The sequence below is a fragment of the Cucurbita moschata genome, unplaced genomic scaffold (genome assembly GCF_002738365.1).
Source record: "Cucurbita moschata cultivar Rifu unplaced genomic scaffold, Cmos_1.0 Cmo_Scf00007, whole genome shotgun sequence".
Classification (NCBI taxonomy): Eukaryota; Viridiplantae; Streptophyta; class Magnoliopsida; order Cucurbitales; family Cucurbitaceae; genus Cucurbita; species Cucurbita moschata.
Genome location: NW_019268523.1, coordinates 6,180,214 through 6,187,342, shown reverse-complemented (window position 1 = coordinate 6,187,342; position 7,129 = coordinate 6,180,214). Strand labels below are relative to the sequence as shown.

Below are 7,129 nucleotides of genomic sequence, written 5' to 3'. Positions count from 1 at the left end.
AAGTCTTAAAATACATTAATGAAATACAATAACTCTAAATTGTAATCCACCCAAAATTTATCATATGAAACTTTATTCTTCTTCAATGTTGCATGAATTGAAATATCTTTTGATGATTTCAACAATATTTTCTTCACATCTTCATTGAAGCATATGTTATGATTGATGTCTCTTGGTTCATATCAATGATACTTGGACTTTGGTTCCTCGCCCTGCCAACACCAACATTGTGGGCTCTAAATGGGTGTTTCGTATTAAATATTTGCCCTTTTATTTGCCTTACATTTAAAGGATAGTCGAATTGGATACAAGGACGCTCAGCTTGCGGGGGGTGTTAAGGATAGTTGACCATTCATTATAAGGCAAATATCTAGGATTGCCTTTTATTAAAGGCAAATATATTGTATTCATTTATTATTCCCTCATTTTGTTGTTGTTCCTTCCATATTATTTGTAATTTACTATATTTCCCTGTTCTGTATGATTATAAATAAGAGAACTCTCACCACCATTTAGTGCGGCGGTTTCAGCAAACATTCACAATTACAAGCTAGTCAATTCTTCATGAGTTATTCATAATTACAACTGGATCAAAAGTTCATTTTATCCATGCAATTACATTTTTTGCCTTAATATCATAGACTCTCTATTGAATAATTTGTTTATAATCTAATTATAAATTAAGCCCCTCTTGGGACGTTGAGAAGGTGGGATCCCATTCTTCAAGTCTTGAAATCAGCACACAAGGACATTATTCATCTACTTACCTTATATAGAGAAGCGTGAATTCCATTTCATGAAATTATGTTTAAAGCTACCTATTTGACCAAGTCCTCAAAATGGTAAACATATTGAATTGGATACAAAAGTCATTCTCACCCATTCAAATCATTGAACAACACATAACATGCAGGAATTCATAATTAAGTGAGGATTAAGATCGAGTCACATATGATCATCATGCAAAATATTAATTTTCTCAATTAATTAATTTACAAAGAGAAATTAAATATTTTGTAGTCCAGCCTTATACAAACTCATTGTATAGGATAACCACATTCGCATGCCTCCACAAGAATAATTTGGATCAAATCATTTGTAACAATTACAAAATGCGGTGAATCAATAGTGTTACGAATATAATAAACTCAACCTTATTCTTTTACTACAAACTCTTTAGATTATAACTCAGAACTTGATCCTCCATTAAATGAAGTACATATTGTTCAAGATTGTATTAATTGTACTAATTAAAAATTAGAAAAAGAAAATTAAAAAAAAAAAAGTCGTCCCACATCGCTTAAAACTTAGAAGTGAAGAGTTTGCTTCCACTATAAAAGGGAGGTCACTCACTTTATTTTAGCATCCCGCCTGAACGGTTCGAATCCAGTCGCTAGTATTTTGGCTAATCTAACTTGTGTCTCATATGCTCAAACCTTTTCCTCCTAGTTTCAATTCTTTGGAAGCATTTAAAGTTAGTATGACTACCTTTTGGCTACCTAAATTTTTGGCATCGAGTTCAAATTATTTATGCATAATTAGGTTTGGTTAGTTTAAATGATTAGGGTAAGTTTTTAGGTATAACTATGCTTAGCTAAATTAAATAATTAGAAATAAGTTTAAAATTATTTCATGCAAAATTAGGTGAGTGAATCCCTATAGTAGTTCTAATTTATGATTTTGGACTCTTTAGGCCGCATTAAATTTCTGAGAGCAGCGTTAAGTAGCTCTAGCATCAAGCATCAAGGATTCGTAGTAAGTTTGGCCTCGGCCAACTAAGTAAGTGGCCCCACTATTGTTTGGTCATAATTGTGTGCTGATTGATGACACATGTCCATGGCTTCGCATGTCTTATGCTTGTATATGTAAATTGTTATGAAATGAGATGTTACGTGAATGTTATGCTATATGTGTTAAATTGATATGTTTATGATATGATATATTGTGATGCGATATGTTATGGTGTGATATGTTGAAGGCATGCTCGGGTTATGTTATGTAACTGTAATGATATATGATATGTTATGATATGTGAATTGACACGTGCAAAGATATGATAAGTTATGATATAGTATATACCCATGACACATATATAAGGTAGTTGTACTTATTTTCTTAGACTTAGGTTGGAATGGGGTGTTTTTAATTTTAATGTTTATTTATTTCATTTAGTATTTCGTTGTGTCGTTTTAAACATGTTTTCGAACACGTAAGTCCATGACAATGTTTTAAGATGAAAGTTATGTTTTATGAAAAAGTTTAAATAAATTATTTCTGCATTCTATGTTCATGATATGTACATAGTAGCGACTTTAGATTAAGTAAAAAATTTAGGGCCATTACAATTGGTATCAGAGCTCTAGGTTACAGATTTTGTAGACTAGCTTACTAGCTTACGATGTAGGCTTTGCATGAACCATGGTCCCACTGCTGATGTCCCATCACCTTCAGGTATGTCATACTTAAGATAAGAAAAGGAAACATTATTGATTGCATATGTTGTTACTGCATAGTCATTATAAAATATGACTCATAATTGAATTTTGACACCATTTACTGTATTATAGTTAACTGAATTATTGTTGCCTTAATTCTATGTTTATTATAATGTAGAATATGTTATGATTTACCTTGCATGGAATGTGAATGTAGAATATGTTATGATTTACCTTGCATGGAATGTGAATGTAAATTGAAGTATTGTTGATGTTTAGATTTAGCAAGGTTGGTACTGTGAATGAGAACCTATAGTTTAGTAAGCTACTAAATGCTAGTATATGCATGAAAATGATTTTGCCATGGAAGGTTAGATGTTTTAGTTAGACGTCTTGAACATAGTTAAAATACACAATATTATAATAATAGAGATGGAAAGTAATGTACCAATGTATATTCACGAGTAAATAGTTTAAAATGAAAATAATTAAGGAAGCTTGATGGATGACAATATCATATAGTCTGTTATAGATATTAAAAGTGGTAGTGTCAAAAGAAAATTGCGTCATTATGAAATATGTAAATATGAAATTAAAGTATTAGTATAAAAACAAATTATTATTACTAAGAGGACAATGTAATGCAAGAAATTGATTAAATATTGATCTACTTGATGGAAGGAAGCAAGTCTTGAACAAAGTGAGAAAGATGAAATTAAAGTTAAGAATTTTAAGCACTTAAGCCACAAACCTGTTACCTGAATTCTTTTGCTCATGAAATTTTAGATATATGACAAATTTCAACTGTAAACCCATGCTAGACAGGATATATAAATTCATAACTTTACATATAATTTCTTAATATAGCCGTTCTAATTATGCTTAGACGGACTTTTTTTTTTGATAATCATGAATCATACAAAATTAAAGTAGGAAGTCAAACCAGTTTTTACATACTTTGAAGCAGTGAAATGGCTCGTGGGTGATAATCTAACATGTTTAGTGAGCATGAAACATGCGGCTTTGTAGTTAGATTGGTGGAGGTTGACAAACTTGAGGTTGCAAGAACGGAAGATTGGCATAGTTGCAATCTCGTAGTTTCACAGTAATTATTTCTAATTTAGGTGTTTTAGTTTAAAAATGCCACTAACATGACTATAATTTCCCAGTAATTTATATACATTCTCTTATTTGAAATCCTACCTCATATAATTGTTGTTGTACTAATAAAATAAAAATTAAACATTTAGTGATCCAAAATAAGGTGTTGTAATCCTACTGAGGGTGATCGGTATATGTTTAGATTTAGGAAGTTTAATTTTTTAATTTTAGAATATTATTTTTAAGGTTTTAAGTTGCAATTAGATATTGGCCTAGTATTGCTGGGATGAGAGTTACAATATTTCGATTGACCACAGGTTACTCTTAGACCTATTTTCAGGGCTATAAATAGTCATCCACGTTGTTGCTTTCGTGTGAAGGTGTAACGCCCCTAATTTTCTAACCTAATTAGTGACTAATTAGTGACGTCACCCATGCATACATAATTCATTACGCAGAAGCTTATCATAAATAACCTTGAAAAAACACAACAAAGTCTTTCATAAAGATTCATAAATCCAAAAACAAACCTATCTTCGAAAATAAAACATTGCCTAACTAAATTCAAAATAAATCTTCATAAAGATTCATAAATCCAAAAACAAACCTATCTTCGAAAATAAAACATTGCCTAACTAAATTCAAAATAAATCTAAATAAAACAATATTCCATGCTTTAACTTAAAATAGTGAAATAGACATAAACTCCTATAAATATTCCCTCTCCAACTTCTATGGTACTCCTAAAAATATTCCCTCTCCAACTTCTATGGTGTCTTCAGCTCCGCCGTTAACCGTACATTGGCGCCTTGCCTTTACCTTAAAAATGTGGGTAGCGCATGGCTTGAGTATTTTATGAAATACTCATTAAGTCACCACATTGTTGGGATTAGAAATGCAAACACATGCAACATATGAGGGGGACCTAACTTTTCGTAAGCTTTACATAGCCTTGGGCACTTTTCTATTCCAGGTAGGGTTGGGTGTGTGGTACTCCTTCACACACGGCCCATGTACGCGTACATGGACCCACCAGGCGGGCTCGTATACATACCCCCTGGGCCTGACTTGGTCGGGCACACGTGTTACACGTCGCTGGATACCACAGAACAGAAAAGGGCCCGCATGATATCATGACGAACATAAATATCGTAATTCATTCTTTCGTATCATAAAGGGGAAGAATGCCGATGCAAGTGACATACATACATGCATGAGTTCCCTTAATATATCTAACATGACATTAAATAAGCATTGTCGACCTCACATATGCATTTCTTACATTATATGGCATATCACATGACCTACATTACATGGCATATTACATAATATGAAAATACATTCCAGTTCCATAAGCACTTCATGACATGACTCGAGAATACTACGTGTATACATGGCATCGATCAACATTTTCATGGTATATATTACTAACATATCATTTATAACTTCACATAACATAAACAGTCAACAGTCAACATAATTCATACATCACATAACATAAACAATCGACAGTCAACACAATCTATACATAAGATAGTCATATCACATAAATATGGTGCATGCAGGGGCCACAGGGCACGCACCATCATACAACACGTAGTAAGATAACTCCAACAAGCTAATCCCAATGGTTAAATACGTCCTATAATAACCACATAAAAACTTAGGAACCTTTCATAGCATACCCTAGCTAAATCTCATGCTATTTATCAAAATAAACTCCCAACCCAATCTGTCTTTGACGGTTAGGAACCATGCTGAGCCGAGAGGCGGGATTTGACAGAGCCGAGCCGCCGTACACGTCAAGCCAAGCCGAGAGCACGCGTGCGGAGCTGAGACCAAGGCTGCAGTGCACGTTCGTGTTGGGCCAAAACGCACAAGGCCCGGTTCGTCCGTGGGACGGTTCAGAAGTCGAAACCCAACTCGACTTTGCGTCTTCTTCGCCCGAACCCTCACAAAAATCCTAATCTGATGTAGACTGGATGGACGAACCAAGAAGGAGAGTTGATCAAAGTGAGATCTGAGATTTGAATTTGATCAGAGTACATGATCTCGATCATGTATGGTCGTGTTACGTTGAGCTCCCCTTTGTGAAACTTATCCCACCAATAAGACCCCTACCCGTCGATCGTGCCGTTATTACCTATACCATGTCAACAATCCAATTTTATTCCTCTATGATTTTGCTAACCTTTTTTTTAAGAAAAGAAATGTTAAAAAGGTAAAGAACAAGAAATAATCACATGTGATAACCACATCGGTAAGATTAGTTCTAAAGATGAGGCTGGTGTACTGCCCACCTACACCAGGAGCATCTCGTCCCCTCCCATAAGATGGGAGAACTTTCACAAGTGGCCATTCCAATTCATTCTACACCGTTAGATTAAGAGAAACTAATTTAATTAAGGATTAAAGTTCAAATCATCACTCCCAAAGTTGTTAGTTTTATAAAAATAATATACTCAAAGGTCCAACATGTGATGCAAGAATTTTAGCTTCTTTATCAATAAAAAGTGTGAAATGACTGGTCAGATTAAAACTTCCTGTCAACCATTTTCCTCGTGACACGACCAATTGAGCACCGCCATCTGCCGCTAGTGTACTGAGATGTTCAATCGCTTGCCGGAACGCGTGAGTATTTGAAGTTACTCCGTCGCCGATGTCACCAAACTCCGTCAGCAACGCCAAGTGTTTCCGGCAATTGATCGCTTGAAATTTTAGAGAGTTCGAATTCAAACGTGGATTCATGGCGTCCATGGTGGCTAAGCTCACCAATGTTAATACAATCATTGCCGAGATTCTCGGTGTGGTAACCTTTCGAAAAAACACAGAAGAGGATTCGATTTCATTTTGTTTCTCGAAAAAATAATGGTGGAAAATGCAATTGAGTTTATGGGTTCATCTTTTGTTACATTGTCCAATTTTCTCGAAAAAAGTAAGAATCTTGGAAAAAAAAAGTTCCTAAATAGACATTTGAACAAAACAAAAAAAAACCATAATTATTTCCAATAACCCAAAAGAAAAAACAATGAAAAGTAAATATAGAAAACAAAGAACCAGAAATTTAAAGAGAAAAAAGAAAGAAAAATTACATTGGTTTTTGTAGATTTTCGAGGAAGATCCATGATGGATTTTCTTTTTAGAGTTTATGGTTTTTAGATTAAGAGGACAAAAGATTTTATAGGATAATTTAAAAATTAAAAATAGAAAAAGAATTTATTATTATTATTATTATTTAGAGGGTCAAAATTTGATTGTAAAGGAAACGGTTGAATTTACGTGAATAAATGTCAAATTAAGGACAATACAACTTTGTAAATAAAGACAATACAATGTCTAAAGAAATATAAAGAGTGAAAGGGTTTTAAATTTGGCATTTTTTTTGGTTATTTGTTTGTTTTTGTTAAAATTGTTTCAGAAGTATTAGGATGTTAAATAGTTTCACTCTAGGAACGGGATCGTACCAAATCAATCAAATTTATATTTAAAAATAAATTATTAAACGTTTTTATAATAACATTTTTATTTTTATAATCAATTTAAATTAAATATTTTATGGTTCAATTAGGGTGAATTTGTTTTATTTTTCAAAA

The 7,129-nt window shown here is 33.1% G+C and overlaps 1 pseudogene; it reads right to left on the bottom strand.

The window, feature by feature from the left end:
- Positions 1-6,661, bottom strand: part of LOC111445389 — a 12,908-nt pseudogene extending 6,247 nt beyond the window's left edge.
- Positions 6,662-7,129: the final 468 nt, after the last annotated feature.